The sequence below is a fragment of the Rhipicephalus sanguineus genome, chromosome 1, assembly GCF_013339695.2.
Source record: "Rhipicephalus sanguineus isolate Rsan-2018 chromosome 1, BIME_Rsan_1.4, whole genome shotgun sequence".
Lineage (NCBI taxonomy): Eukaryota > Metazoa > Arthropoda > Arachnida > Ixodida > Ixodidae > Rhipicephalus > Rhipicephalus sanguineus.
The window spans coordinates 35,672,213-35,688,893 of NC_051176.1; the positions used below are offsets into that span (position 1 = coordinate 35,672,213).

Consider the following 16,681-nt stretch of genomic DNA (forward strand, 5'->3'; position numbering starts at 1 on the left):
TGATAAGAAAACTATGAAACACCACCCTGCCAGTGCATCAACCTAGCCAAAAGAAACACTTTTATGATGCTACCTCATAAGAATATGCTTAGGAATCCTCTCTAACTGCAATTTCGCTTCGAAGTATTCGAAAAATATTCTAGAAATATTTGAAGAATATTTGATTCGATTCGCACTCACACTTCCAATATTCGAATTCGCTTCGCACCCAAAATTTTGCTATTCGCACAGCTCTAATCTTTTTCTCTGATTAGAATAGCGGCGACAAAATAAAAAGAAATGCTCTATTGTTTCGATTTCGTTGCAAAACATGCATAACGAGGATGGCTTGAGTCCAGCTTTATGTAAGTAATAATTCAATTGCGGAATTCTACATCGTAATCTGGTGTAAGAAACTTCTAACTGGCGAAAGCTTTCGCTGTGGCTGTGCTGCACGCTCTGCGCAGGCCTGGTGTTTATTTTTTTATTATGTTTTTTCAAGCCAGATACTTCGTCCAGTGAATATACATTGCCTCACACCTTGTTTAATGAACCTATGCTATTCCTGCACATTCCAACGCTGTTGCTGACGTATTATGTAGCTCCCACACCATATAACGGAACAAGGCGAAACCTCAGACGTTAACAATGTGGGCACACAAATCAGGCTGTCACATGACCACTGACCATTGAGAGCCGTGATGGAGCCACAGAAAAAGAACGTTTCTCAATAGAGACTCGATGTAACGAGACTACGTGCAGACCTTTTGTTTTGGTGGACGGCTCAAACTTCCAAGAACGTTTCCCGCTCTGCAGCTCTGTGATCGCTTTCGCAATAAGAAGTGATAGGTATAAATTAATTTATTACATTTAGTGCTGCGATTACAAAATGACATTTGGGATATAAAATGATAACGAATGCTAATAAAGCACATATCAGTGAGATGTTAACTATATAAGTGTCTGGTCTATTTACGTTTAGCTAGCCTGTTTCACACCAATCAAGTAGCTCCGTGAAATAAGCAAACGAAGTTCTGTATTTGTCCCTCAGAAAACTTCTCTAAATAGCATGGCACACGTAAAAACAGTGTTTTCTTGAGATAATAAGAACTGAGCGAAGTCCAAGCCCGGCCCGACCTGAGCCTGCCACCTGAAACCCGGGCCTGGCCCTAAGTCCAGCCCGTGGGCCGCGCCCGAGTGTTCAGGCAGGCCGGAGCCCGTGCAGTGCTCTAGTGCAAACTGCAGGTGATTAATGCATTCTGCATTTTTTGCTAAAATTATCGGTACTAAGAAAATTTTGAGACTGTTTGGGTATTTTGGCGCAGCGTGGCGCAATTTCAACAAATTTCCCGGTTTTGGCTCAGCTCCACGCAAAAAATAAGGAATTGTATCAAATTGGTGCAATTGACGCAGCTGTTGCACCCCTGACAATGTCTTAGGTGCTTCCCCACTGTGGGGCACCACTTTCTTACAATTTTAGGCGGGTGTTTCAATATGACACTAAAAATGGTCAGCATTAGCGACACTAGCATTAATTATGCGATATGTCAGAGCACTTATGACTCACTAAATTTTGGCATTACCAGACACGGCTACAAGTTACAGTAAAAAAAAGTAACAAACTATAACTTCACTGTCAGGGGTCCTTTGACTTTTTGCGTCCTTTTATGTTGTTTTAACACCGGTGCATATCTCCTTCACACGCACGGAGTGAGCATGCATACTTTGGTCACTGAAGCATAAATAAAAGAATAGTAATATATAACAGAAAGAGAAGAGAGCTGGACTGCTGGGAGAGAAGCATGGAGTCCACCTCCAAGCAACAACAAAGATTCATCTATGTGTGTATGGCAGCTCACATTAGATGACAAAAACACATGGTTTAAAAACTTTACCTTGAACTTTATGCCTAGTTTTTGGCAGAGCCATTGTTGCAAGAGCTATGCTCATGAAGATGAAGAAGAGCAGCCTATGGCTAAGTGATGTTGGGACACTACTGCCACTTCTTGTGCCTTCTGAGATCGATCGATCGATCAATCAATCAATCAATCAATCAATTTTATTTGGCATTCATTACAGGAAGATAATGAACACGAGGACAACAACAAAAAGCTGCTATACAGAAGCTTGACAAAGGTCCTTGCCCCAATTATTGACAGCCAAAAAACAACGTACCATGTATCGAAACATCTCTAGTGCTACATTTCTACTAGGCATTTCTGGTTCTCGTATCTAGCAGAGTAGTTAACAAAAGTAAAGATATACAGCGAAATTAATACATGACAATTATGAAGTACACGGTTTCTTTGAGCAAACAAAATATGTTAAAAATGAAAAACAGTGCATCATGGAAGCGGAAATAATGTACAATAATGAGAATGCACAGAATATTTCACACAATGAGACATACAGAACTTGTATACGCTAAAAGGACTATTATGCATTCATATATAAACATCATAACTACGCTTATGGAAAAATAAAGCATGTGTATAATTCAATTTCAAAAAGAACTGAAATGTCTAGAACAGAAAATGCAACAGGCAAATCGTTTTATAGAAATAGCATAGCGTGCACTACGGCTTTGAAGACAAGTGCTCAACCACGTATCGCTTCACTGCATTTCTTGAAGAGTTTTCTATGCGAATGCCATTTCTTTCAAATTCATTGAGCAAGCATGGCACACGGTATGACAAGCTGCTCATTCCATATTTCATGCGCGAGAAAGGTATGAGCCACTTGTCTCTCTCCGTTATGTTATGTGAGATAGCTTTGGGTATAGTCACGTTGCATAACGACATAAAACTTTTGTTGTTTCATCGGAAGTATTTTTGGCATTTTAGAGTGAGGTTAAGATTATAGAACTCCTCAAGCGGGCAGATCTTAAGGGTGGAAAATAGCTCTCCAGTATGGGCGTCATACTGAGCATTTGCTATGTGGCGAACTGCTTTTTTCTGAAGCACACTCAACCTATGTAAACTGGCTTAATACGTTAAATGAGGGGAAAATAGGGTGTTATAAATCATGCGTTTAACGCTACGCGGTAAAGTATAGTGCAGTCTACAGAGCACCCCGCAGGCTTTCGCTAAACGTGTGGCGATATCACCAGCATGATCATTCCAAGTAAGATGATTATTAAAAACAACTCCCAAGGTTTTGACGTTTGATGCAAGTTCTATGCAATCAGATCCAAGCTTCAATCTCAAATCTTTAAAATCATGTCGTTGCGGCAGGGTGAAAAGGACCGCCTTAGTTTTTGCTGTATTCAGTTTTAGTGAATTAACGGAGCTCCATTCGGCCAAGTATTTTAGTGCAGTATTAGAGATGACCGAGAGACTATTGATATCGCTTGATCTCAAGAAAATGCTGGTATCATCTGCATAAACTATGAAGTTGGCGCCATTAGAAATGTTTGTTATATCACTGATGTAGATGTTGAATAGTATGGGCCCCAGTATGCTACCTTGCGGTACTCCTTGAGTTATTTCTTTCAGTGTAGATTGTTCTGACATGATGGCAACACATTGCTTTCTGTGCTTTAGATATGAAATCAGTAACGTAAAAGGAGTGCCACACAGTCCGTCACGCTCTAGTTTTGTAAATAAAGTGCGGTGATTCAGGCAGTCGAACGCCTTAGAATAGTCTACAAAAATACCCAACGTAAACTGTTTATTTTCAAAACTGTTCAAGATTAACTCCTTTTGTGTTAGTAGGGCAAGTTCTGTTGACATTCCTTCACGGAAACCTACTGCTGCGCCGTTATGATCAAGTGTTTATCACAGAAAGCCATAATTCTTTTGCAAATTATTTTTTCCAATCCTTTTGATATAACAGGGAGAACAGACACTGGCCGATAGTTCAAGAACGTATTTCTGTCACCAGGTTTGAAAATGACGCTAACTTTCGCATATTGCATTTCCTGAGCAAAGATTCCAGCAGATATTGAAAGGTTAAAAATGTGAGTAAGTGCAGGTGATAAGATGTCAGCCACAAACTTGATTGGTTTTATCTGTAACCCGTTTATGTCACGTGCTTTGCTATTTTTAAGGACATAAAAGCTTGAGAGACTTCATCTGAAGTTGTGGGCGCAAAAAAAGCTGTATGTGCATTGGCGCGGACCTAGAAATTCAGTTGCGGCAATATTAAAATAGCTTTTTTCCAAACTTGTAAAATACTCGTTAAACTTTTCTGCAAGTTCTAGGCCTTTTATGGTCCTGTGATTATGTATTAGCTCAAGCTCATCAGTCTTGCGATTATTGCGGTTTAACAACAGGTTAATTTCGCGCCAAAGCAAGTCGCTCTGACTACTTATTTGACTGAAAAGGTTTTCAAAATAAACTGTTTTAGTATATGTCTCAAGAACTTTGTTACCTGGTTGCGATGTTTCTTGAATGCTGCAAACTTACCTGGGTCCCTTGTTTTGACAAAGCGAGTTCTTCTTGCGTATCATAACTGCGCACCCATTATTAAGCCAAGGTTTGCGACTTTTTGCGCATTTTCGAATGGTTTTAAACTTAAAACACTTCTCATTGACACCTTTCAAAATTTGCAGGAACGTGCTATATGCTTTATTAGGGTCAGTACACTGAAACACAGTTGTCCAGTCTACATTTCCAAGTTTATTACGGAACATGCTTAGCGTTTTACAGTTTATTTCCTGCACAGAAAAAGCCTTGGAGTGACGAGCACCCGCAGAAGCTGCACTGAATGGACAGAACATATAGATTAACAAATGATCCCCCATGTCAGCTATGATAGTACCTGCTTTCGTCTCTTCGTTAGTACAGCTTGTTATAAAAAGGTCAAGGAGGCTATCGGAAGTGTTGCTAAGGTGTGTAAGTGTTCTTATCACATTTCTACAATGAAATGACTGAAGAATAAGTTGCAGATCACGTGCGCATTTGGTATTTTGCAAAAGGTTAACGCTGAAGTCACCACCTATCGCGAGGTATAGGTCGTTTAGGCAGATGAAACTTAGCAGACTGTAGGATTGGACGTGTTGGTACAACATGACCAAGATATTCAGATTGTAGCATTGTCGCCAAAAGCAGAGATCGCATCACACACGAAATCATTGAGGCTGGTAAGATATTTTCTTTAAAGGATGATTGTGTAAGTACCCCCTCTGTCACTCTCACTGATAGGGAAAATATCTATTTAGGTTTGTCCACGTGATGAATTGTAACAGCATTGTGTTCCGCGCATGGCTGGTGTGACAGTGTGTAAGTGTACAACAGCGAATGCATTCAAAAGAAATAAACTGTTGGAATAAACTGTGTGTCCTCTTCTGTCCCCTCCTGTCGGCTTCCGCGCTGTTTCGCACTCATAAACTTAGCAGCCTGTCGAGGAAAAGAAAGCATGCGTCGGTATTTCCGTTTGGTGAGCGGTACAGAACAACGAAAACATATTTTTTACATTGCATGCCTAAAACTTCATAATCTGGCATTATAAGGGAGAATTCCGGTAGCATCGTGCATGAAAATTCACTCGATACCAGCTGGAGCATGCCGCCACCGCGGGTAGGCAAGAAGAAAGTTTGATATCCGGGAACGCAAAGCACGTCGTCATCATATTTGTACCAAGTTTCTGATAACATTATTACATCAAATTTAAAGGAAAATGCATCAAGAAACAGTCAATTCATTGTATTTATTCCTCGCAGACTGCGCATTACAGTGTAACAATTTCAGATAGTCGCCATGATTTGTAATATCCAGTTGATGAAGCATAGTTATCAAAAAAGCAAGTAGAATGCAGAAAGTGCCACTCGCAAGTGTGCGATTAGCTAGTAGACGTTTGGTCGAACAATTTTTCGAGGTCAGATTCACATGCAATGCGCACAATGCGTGATGTTTCCGTTTGCCGCGCGAAAACTTTGCCACCTTTAGCCGACACAAAGCGCCAGTTCAGTTCCCGTTTTTTTGCTATGGTCATCCCGGGCAACTTCTTCAGCCGCGGGCAAAGGTGCTCATTAACATAGACAGGCTGCGTCTTCGTGTAGCCGATGTCCGATGTAGTGAACCTACTTTTTCTTGCTCTTTCGACGATAGCATCTGGCTTAGTGTGGTTGTTGAAAACGACTAAAATGTTAGGGTCAGAATCGGCACTCCGCGTAGGCAACCGGTGGCAAATTTCAATGTCATCTTTCCTTATCGGTTCACCAATCACATCGCCCACTTTGCCAAGTATGCCTTCCAGGCTCTTGTTTGCTACCTGCAGAATCCCTTTGACTTCAATATTCTTATTTCTAGAGTATTGTTCCTGTGCTGTAATACTCAATGCATTTTCATGGGCTCTCTTCTTCAATGCCTCAACTTCTTGCAGGAGCGCTTCCTGCGTTGCTCCTTTCTTAGTTCAGTGCATTCATTTTTCAGAGGTTCAAACTCTTTGTTGATGAAATCCATACTATTTTTCATCTCCCTCATTTCTTTACGAAAATCACGCTTCAAGGCATCAAGTTCTCCCAACATCGTCAATGTTGGTAAATAACATACAACAACAGTTGTAGTGGTAGCAGAGGCAGCAAAAATACAAATTGAAGGAGTGCACTACAAATCGAGAAAGTTCCAACCTGAAGAGACAAGTGGAAGCGTTATGGATCTGCTTGGTACACTGCCCCAGCTGCCAAAAAATAGCTAAAAGCACCAGCTAAAAGCACCAGCAAGATAGTTAAAAGATAGCTAAAAGCACCAGCAAAGCATACTTCAACGCAGCTCGTCAGCCCCTACTTTCTCCATTTCGGTTGGATCCCTCTCCACAGGGGTTACGAATGAACTTGCAGCACGGGCACCTGCACAAATAAAGGTTGTCTTTTTGCACACTGTAGTACAGCTGAAAACCTTATTGCATTAATTCTCATAAATGTGAATCACAAAAACTGTTCATTAGTTTAACTATAGGCTGAAAAGGTAACAGGGTTCGTACAGGTTTCGATAGCCCAATTCCAAGGGACTTTCAAATCGCTACTGAAGGTTTCTCAAGGATGTAAAGCAGCCTCCCAAGTAGAAGCTTTTTGCGATAACAATGTTTCCAAACGAATATCGTTAGCTTTACAGATTAAGAATACAAAATTGGTGTCTGGCTCACACACATCACTTTATTAAAGCTTTGGCTGCATAAGGACAATGGATATTGTTTGAGCTAGAAGATATCAGTTTTACTTTGTGTGCTACTTGCATCACTAAGTTAGATATAGAGGAGAAAGAAAGAGCATAAGTGCTGGAGGTGAAGTCAAGTCACCAGGAGGAAAGTTGAGAGAAAGTAGATCAGGTGAGGAAATTAAATGAATGGTAGGAGATGAACGGTGATGAAGGCAGGTTAAACACAGGAAGGGAGCCATAACAGGAGCACGGCATGTGCCCTCGGAGTTGGCCGGATGAACGTTTACCTATACATACCAGCTGCCATAGTCAATATTAGACACCATATGCTAAGAAATTGAGGCACTTTCTGGGAAAGAAAACAATTCCAGGAATTTGAAGAGACGTGAAAATGTACTTTTCAATTTCAACTGTTTTCAAGGGCTTCAAACACCTGTACACACCCTGATGTAACCGCAAGCAGGTTTCAGCCATTGCCATATGGTATTGTTAGACGAATACATAAATATATTTTGTACCAATCTAGATAATGCTGCTCCTGCAATCTGCAAAGAAACAAAGTGGTGGAGTTTGTTGGTGCTATTACCCTGAGTGAATGTCAATAAAGAGAGAGCTAGGGCACTGTACAAGCCAAAGTTCAACCAGAGGCCAATACCGAATAAATTTCACTCCCCCCCCCCCCCCCCCCCCCTTTGCACTTGGGTGGGCCTTCATTGCGACTCTGAGAGGCATGTCAAAATATGTCAGTAGAAGAAGAAATGCGTTATCAGTTATTGTTTGTGTATGACATTGTGCATTTTAGTGCATCAACATTGTACCAAAGAACTCTTAAAAAACAGTGCAAGAATAACGGGCGAATACAAAGAGACAAATGAGTTGTCTCTGTGTTCATCCATTGTTTCTGCACTGTTTTTTATGATCAAGGACAACCAACTAACTCGAATTGCCGCCCTTGTGAAGTGCCAAATAACTCATGCCTCTTCGCATGGCAGATATGCATAGTTTATCAGTGCAGGGCAAGCGATGCAGGAATTTGGCATGAATTCTCATGTGGCGTAACTGCCAGGCCCACCCATATCGTGACTCCGTTGCTGATAGGGGCTTCTCAAAGACGAAGAGTCGTTGACACGATATGAGAAAGTGATACGAGAACATGAAGAAAATGGTTTTGCAGAACAAGTACCCGCACACGAAGGGACCGGACCTGTTTACTACCTACCACACTGGGCAGTCATCAATTACAAAAGAGAAACCACAAAGACAAGGACTGTGTTCGACGCCTCTTCGAACAGCCCTGGCCAACTGTCCTTGAACGATGTTTTACATGCGGGACCAAATTTAAATCCATCGGTAATTGAGCTTCTCTTAAAAGTCCGAACCTACATTGTTGCAGTTACAGCTGACATTGACAAGGCTTTTTTGCAAATTTATCTGGCTGAAGTTGATCATAATGCACTGTGGTACTTTTGGTATGAAAGCCCCCTGAAACAAGGATAACTGCCAAGAGAAATCATAAGGAGGATGCATGACGTGCCATTCGGAGCCGCATCAAGCCTGTTTCTTCTTAGTACCACTCTTCATCATCACTTTGAGAATACAAAGGGCAAAAATGAAGAGATGACCAGCAGTCTAAAACACCAGTTTTATGTTGACGACTTTGTGGCCGGAGCAGACATGGCGGAAGCAGCTTTGCTCGTCTGCAATAATGCAGCTAATGTTATCAATGAAGCAGGAATGCATCAGCGTAAATGGACGATGAATTCCACAAGTCTTCAACATCTCAGTGAAGAGAAGGCATTAATAAAGATACGTGTTTAACGGTTCCCAAGACCAAGAAAATACTGGGAGTTCTCGGGTACCTTGAAGATGACGTGTACGGGTTTGACACCTCCTATATTATGCAGCTCATAGCATCCATGAAGACAACGAAGAGGAATGTTTTAAAGGCAGCAGCTCAGATATACGACCCATATGGCTTTCTGTCTCAATTCACAGTGAAAGCCAAATCAATTTTCCAACAGTTGCGGAAAAAGCAGTTGAACTGGGACGACCATCTGCCCGTTGAAATAAGCGACACTTCAAAAGGATGGTGCAAGGAATATATTGTACAGCTACAATCAGCTCACAACGTCAATGGCACTGCTTGTAGTGAAGCAAAAGTAGGAGACGTCGTACTTATCATGAACGAGAAGTCTCGAAGGCTCTTGTGGGATCTGGCTGTAATTGAAGAGACATTTCTGGGTGACAGTGACATTGTGACAATCACGTTCGTCTGTTTCTCCTGAGAAAGTCAGACCGAAGGAAAGCAAGAAGGGATGTGCAACACTTTTACCGCTTGGAGGCTTCAAGCTAACCACTTTGTCGGCGGGAAGATGTTGGAGATTCATAGCCACAAAGAAAAGGAAGATTTCTCGGAGCTCCTGGCACCTGCCTCATCATGAAGTATTGGAGAGAAGAGGAAATTCCTGCAGATCTGCAATGATCCGCTCACCCTATATCATTCCAGCTGACTTTTCTGAAACGAGAATTAAAGATCATCATCAGTACCATACAGTGACTCATGACAGTTTATTTGATCCAAGGGTCACTGACCCATGAAACAGGGCTCAACATCCCTGCCTGAACACTGCTAACGCACTGCAGCTGCAGCATGAAAGCACAGAGCTGCAATGGTCTCGTAATGACAAAGTATTAAACAGAAAACAACGTTCCTGCATGTTTACAGTGATTCACTCACCCTACAATATTTCAGGTAACTTTCCTGAAGGCAAATACCAAAGGCCATTGCCAAGAAATGGCTTGTGACATTTAAATTCATCACACGCACATGGGACAACTTAAAATAGCTTTGTGACTAAAGGCAGACACATAGAAGTAATATGTAGCTTGCTAAGGAAATGAAATACAGTTAAAACTCGATCTAACAAAACACAATTTTATGAAGTTCCTGATCTAACCAAGTATGTTGTAATTCCCCAGCAAATACCCATAGGCTCAAATTAATGAATTAGCTCGGCCACAAAACTCGATTTAACAAAGTTTTCTTCGAAATAACTGCGTAAAAAGCGGTGATTTCCTTCTAATCTTGCAGAGATGGGCGTTTCTTTGAGCGTGCGCTCTAACGCTATAGCCCTATAGCATTAGTTTGACGAGGCTGGACGCTGCACTGTGCCCATGCATGGAGCAATGGATTCAGCAGTCAGTAGCGTTCTTACGTACCGGATGGTGCTACAGGTGGCGGTGGCTGGTTTCATGGCACTAATAGTCTCCTTGCAATTTTCTGGCTCGGCCTGCTCGCACAATCACTTCATTCGTTCTCCATGTATAGTGTTCGCCCGCCAATGCTTCACATAACGGTCTTTCTGACTTGCATCGTCTGCACATGGTGCTTCCTATGTCCAGGCGACAAGCGAGCCTCATGTCAGGGCCATCCTCAGACCGGCCTTGCGATTTAATGAAATAATTCAAGTGTCTTCACCACTTCGTTAGATCGAGTTTCAACTGAATACCGTAAAATCCTAAGCAAGTGCCCTCCCCCCTACAGTGAAAGATAATCGGACAAGATTTGGAGGGGGGGGGGGCTTGCTCGGTGACGAATCAAAATTCAAGATGGCGGCGGAAGAGCCGCAGGTGCTTCCAATGAAATGAGTTTTTGAATAGGCATGCATTTACTGTCGTTATTAGCCCTCATCAGGAGAATAAAAACACTGAATGAAGCCGTAAAAAGGGCGGGAGGCAGGGGGGGCACTTGCTCGGTCCATTGGCGGATATTTCAAATCTCCAGAAAAAGGGAGGGGGCGCTTGTTCAGGGTTTTACGGTACGTAGGCAGAAGAAATTACGGTATGTAGGCAGAAGTGTGGATGTTGAAGGTAGAACTTAATTACATTCTTAGTAGACCTTGGTTGTGCTTTGAACCAAGTGTCGATAACACGATGTGTAGGCTAGTACCTTTGGACTATTATGAAAGGATGGTGCATTATGGACGGTACCTCTACTGAGTCACAGTGGCAGCTGCACCCTTGCATGTTGCTGTAATCCTATTTTCAGTAGACACAGAAAGCATGTTTGCCATGTTATTGTAACATGTAGCAGACAGAAGAGCACTCTAGCCTACGACATGTTTATTCAATAGGCAAGTTTGACTGGAGTGAGTGACAAGCAGTCAGGGGCGTAGCCAAGGGGGGGGGGTTGGGGGGGTTCAACCCCCCCCCCCCAAATTTTTCAGTTTTGCTTGCGTATATATACACGCACACATACAAACGCACACACGAACATACATAAAGTATGGTTGAACCCCCCCCCCCCCCCCCCCCCGAAAAAAATTTCTGGCTACGTCCCTGCAAGCAGTGTTACACAAGGGTCTTCCAGGAAGCGTAAGGCCGCTACACTGTGCACCCATTGGACTTTGGCCAAGTTTGTTGCTTGAGCTAACCTCATTCTAGCTGTTAATGCCTTAAATAAAGATGCACTTATCCTGCTGTATACAGTCATACTTTTTTCATTTACATTTGTTATTTATTGCAAATACTTTAAATGTAGCATTCCCACAAGGGAGTGTCTAGCGTTACGTCTAGACGTAATGGTACGAGCCGTTGCAGTTACGTCTGGACGTGAGAATAATGAATCTTAAAAGTTACGTCCAGCGTGGCAATACAAATACAGCCCGTTAGACCTACCGAACCGATTGGCCTTAGTGGCGCAGCGGCTAGCGTGTCGTGCTCGGAACTGCGAGGACGTTGGTTCGAACCTCGCTGCTGCTGCATTTTTTTTTTTTTTGTTTCAGGTGTTGCTGAAGTCTGTTGCCAGAGAAGCGCGACGCGGCTCTTGGGTTACGTACGCCTCCGCCTGCCCCGAAGGGGCAGGCTGCGCGGGCTAAACAGCGCGTGGCCGCGACAGCGGCCAGTAGCGCGTGACCGTGACCCTGCCAACCGGCCATTGAGCGTTAGCGAAATGGCCGCACTCGCGAAGCGAGGGCGAAGCCACGATTAGGTTGCCGCGCCCGAAGGGCGCAGAGGGCCTCCACTGAGCAACAGGAAAATAATGTACTCACGTTTGTGGAAAGCCACATGACTAGAGTCCCTAGATTTTCCCTGCTCTTCAACAGAGAAAAATCTAGCAGTGATTCCACTCCTGCGCCACCTGCGCCAAAATGCGCCAACTAGGATTTACTGCGCCAGCCTGATAATATCGACGGAAATTGCGCCAAACTGCGCCAGAGTCTCTGGTTTGGGGTCGTCTATCACCGGCAATCGCACCGCCGGCGTGTAAAAACATGTGCAATTTGATCTTGTCGCCGCCAAAGTCAAAACCACAGACCAATAATTATTCCGCTGTATAGCTCGTGCGTGCGTCCCGAGTAAGCCATGACGCCATGCTCGTTACGGGCGCAGCTTCTGTCGTGCATATTGTCTCGACGGCAAAACGCACTCTCTGCAGAGGCTCGTGACGTGTAGGCCAATCGCGAGAAAGTGTGGCGGCGATTCATCGGTGGGCGTTGTCTGTTCCAGAAACGCTGCTGATAGCTCGTTTCAAGCGTCGCAGGGTACGTATCTAAAGCAGGGTCCACTAATATAACTATACGCGCGACGCTAAAATGTCTGCCACTTCTGTTTCTGGACATCGCTGAATGAAAAATGTACTTTATCCATGTATCTTCACCCAGAAGAGTTTTTTCGTAATTCCTTCCGGGTTCGAAATCGCTCTTGCGGTAAATGCCCCCTAAAAGGCCCTGCCCTTTCGAGCTCAGGAGTGATAGGGTACGTCCCAATTCGAATATTTTGCTTGATTTAAAAAAAATGTAATTTCATTAATAAAAGCATGCCTCCTGGTCGGAGCAGCCGTAATTCGGTTTAATACTCTCAGCTGTCTGTGGGCCCGTCGCTGGCGGCCCTGACGTCGGAATGCCCAATGTAAAGCGGCTACGCCATGTTACGCGTCCTCCCCTCGCTTTACAGGGTCAAAGTTGACGGTTAAAAAAAAAAGAATCACAGTTTCGTTTAAGGGCGAAGCAATGAATGCGATACCAATAAATTGTATTGTTATACGAAGGCTAGCAGCTGACTCTTTTGGATCCGATCTCGCGTAACTCAACAAAACGCGGGTTTAATTGAATATGGCCGCTCCAGGGACCGAAGCGGTCTTCGTGCTGTCAGTTTTTAAACGCGAAGTAAGCGTTGAGAACACAGCAAGTTTACAAGCCGTCTCCTGATGCCACGAGATAGCTTGCGTGCCAGTGACCTTCGATCGACGCATCCCCTTCCCCCACTTTCTCCTCGTCCCTTTATGCTCTTTACGAAAGACGGGCGGGGCGTTTCCTCTCTGTTTGATGAGCAATCGACGGCAGCCCTCGCACGCGGGGTGATGTTATCGCATATGCACCCTTCGTGCGACGGAGATGGCCGCCTAGTTTCATCTCCACTTCAGCCGCGTTCGTCGCCATAGCTCGCGATCTTTTACTCGCGGGTAGAACATACGATGCGCGGAGTGATGTTATCAATTTGGAACATGACGGCGACGGCAAGAACCCGTCGAGGGTGTCCAATAAAAAGAAAAAAAAATTGACCCATTCCACTCTGTGAGGTGGATGACCAGCGAAGCTGTTTAGCAGCACGTCACAGTGGCGACATGGTGGAGGCCAGTTTGATATGCAAGGCCAGGTTGTTGAAGGTCAGGCTGTTAGCGTTCAATACGCAATATTAATATGAAAGCCTTAGATGCATCATCAAACACGAAAATTGACCGTCGGCGGCGTCAGCAGGAGTGATGCGAGAAAAATCATCACGTGATGACGTCATCATGACATCATCGCTTTGCACCGCCTCAATGATCAGTGCGCCGATCATGGAGGCTGTGCAAAACCAGGCGCGGTGCAAAACCACGTTAGGTGCAGAAAGCTTTGAGAAGGGGGCAGGGGAGGATCAATACATCGAGTGAGAAGAAAAAGAAGATGGTTTTCATCTTCGAGTCGTCTTAGGCGAACGCATATTTTCCTTTGTGCACTGCTCTCTAGAGGGCACTGGGTGTTTTTCGGGGTACAGTCGTAACAGCTTCGCTGTAAAAAGAGAACGAAGTTTGTTAAATCATGTAGTCCCCCATTAAACGCATTTTCGGACACTTTCGCAGAAGCTTGACCTTGAGGTGGATCACCGTCTTCCAGGCAACCCGGTGCATGCGCAAACGATAGTCTGGAAGCATTGTGAGAACGCTCTTGCTACAGCACAGACAGGGCCTCAGAGAGAGGGAAGGGAGTGTCGGAGGAAGTTGGCTTTTTGAGGCTAGCTAAGTGAAATCATGTTGCACCCAGCAATACAGTCAATTGAGAAGAAAAAGAACATGGCTTTCGCCTTGTATTAGTCTTAGGGAAATGCATTAGGGACATTGCAACTATTGAGCATTGAGGCACTGTTGTACGTCGTAGCATTTGTCTACCACGTCTGCTGATAACCACATAGATGTATTTAGAGTGTTAGTTTTATTGATCAAGTATTCTGTTGATTTGATAGTGTCGAAAATATTCGCCGAAGAGATTATTCCAAACTCTCAACTGCATGACGCCCGTATTTTTGTATTATCGAGTGAAATATGGAGTGCTCCTGAGATGATTTTCCCCATGAGGTTTAGAATGAATCGAAATATTTCTAGCTCTTCATAAGAGCCCCATAATAATTATTCAGGTGCTTGAATGTAAGCGCAACTTGCTTCTCCAGTGTACTCCAGGATGTGAAATAGCTGCTCCTGAGTGCTCCCAGATGTAAAATTACCTGCTCCAAAGTGCTCCAAGATGGAAATTTTTGCTGCTCCAAAGTGCTCCAAAATGAAAATCTTGCTGCTCCGAAAATTGCTCCATATCAGAAGTTCTCAGTAGCATCACTGAATCTAGGGACTTCAGTCTGGACGTAACGATAGCGGTGACTACAGTTACGTCTGGACGTAACCCTAGCAACAGCCTACTCACTACTTACTTGTGGCAAGGCAGCGGATTGCAGCATCTTCGCTCTTCGCTCTGCTTCGCCCTCGACGTCCGTCAGTCAAGCAAAGGCAGTCATAGATGGCTCTGAGGCAGTCATGAAGTCGCTACGGTTCCCGCACTGCGTTGTCGAAACGAAAGCTGCACGACTCGCGGTCATCGTCGTCGGTGCAGAGACAAGAGACGTGCCGTTGTCTGATGGGAGGAGACGCGGTGCCCGGAGGCGCTTTGTCCCAGAGTTCTACGACACTCATCAACCCATCATCATCCGTACGTCTGTCCCGGCCTTACACCGTGGTCCCGGCACGACTGTTTCGGGCAGACGGTCCTTTCACGGGGGTTAAGTGAGCTAGAAGAGGGTAGTGGGCTCACTCGCCGGCCGGCGCTATGCATTGCGGTGACGCCAAGGTATATGTAAACTGGTAGCGTAACTTCCGTAGAAGCCCACGTGTCAAGCCGGTGGCTAGTTGTTGCAACAGTCGCCATCTATGTGAGGAGGGGACAAACTAAATTAAAAAAAAGAAAAAGATGACGTCACAACCGGAAGCGGAAATGACGTCACGTTTTAACGCGATGGCGCGAAATTATGAAATTTTTTGACAAGGCGCCGCTTCTTACTTTTTTTTTTATAGCTGCACGTTCTTTTTCTTATCACTATGACGGCTCCATAATGGAAGCCTCCAAGATAACGGGAAGAGGAATAAGACAGATTTGATAAATACGGTGTATTTTATTGGCGAAATATGCAGTTGAACAGGATATTACCCCAAAATATATAACACAGAATCAGAAGTCATAACAATTAACAATTCACGTGCACACTGTGATGGTGTAATGTGGCCCAGGATCCGAAATAATTCAACCGGCAGTCAGGTGATTCTGTACACACAACACAGACTTTAACACAACCGATAACTCTGGCGATTCACACACAACACACTACAGCATTCCTTATTTAATCCTAAAGTCCTACGCGCCTCGCACACAAACTGTCCTCCTAACTCGCGTTATGAACTGTTGCCGCTGCGGCGAGCGAGGTCGTCACCGGTACACCTTGGGCAGGCCAACAGTCACGCTGCCTTGACCGTGGCGAGGTGGGTAGTGGTGGTGATGATGGCACTGCAGGCGGTAGATCACCAGGCCACTGCAGCACAGGTTAGCTGCCCGTTCAGCGCCAACTGAGCCGCGGCCACCTCGTGACACCTCTCGGGCCCCAGGACTCAGGCCCAGGAACGAGCTAGGCTGCCGGTCTCTGTGTCGCACCGGGCACAGAGCGGGACATCAGGCTCACCAGGTCCACTGGCTGCCGGACGCCTGGTTTACGTTAAGCGATGCCGCGACCGAACCGCCGACCAGCGTGCCGTTCCAACCGTGTCGCGCTCAACTCCTCGAGCCGCACGCCCCGCTCGCGCTTCCTTTTCGTCGTCTTCCCCTCCAAGGGTACCGCAGAGCAGAACTGTCGTTCCCTCTTCGCCCCTCAACGGGCCACACAATCCACCTCATCAACACACAAACCTGCACACGGTTGCTCTTGCATCGTAGACAGCGCAGCGTTTCTTCGCGTTAGCGTGGCGGACTCCGTCCGAAGGCGACAGCACGCCGGCCGTGCGCTGGCAAAACACAGTCACGAAACGG

General features: G+C 44.8%; 1 long non-coding RNA gene across 2 annotated transcripts; it reads right to left on the reverse strand.

Moving 5' to 3' along the window:
• Window positions 1-1,991: 1,991 nt before the first annotated feature.
• LOC119390490 (uncharacterized) lies at window positions 1,992-15,297 on the reverse strand. 2 transcript variants are annotated; one of them, XR_007415549.1, is made up of 4 exons: window positions 15,042-15,140; window positions 9,571-9,594; window positions 6,683-6,769; window positions 1,992-5,318 (listed from the first exon to the last, which is right to left on the reverse strand). It is a non-coding gene; the product is annotated as an uncharacterized LOC119390490 (long non-coding RNA). The 2 variants fall into 2 exon arrangements; XR_005183335.2 differs by lacking the exon at window positions 9,571-9,594 and having other exon boundaries at window positions 15,042-15,297.
• Window positions 15,298-16,681: the final 1,384 nt, after the last annotated feature.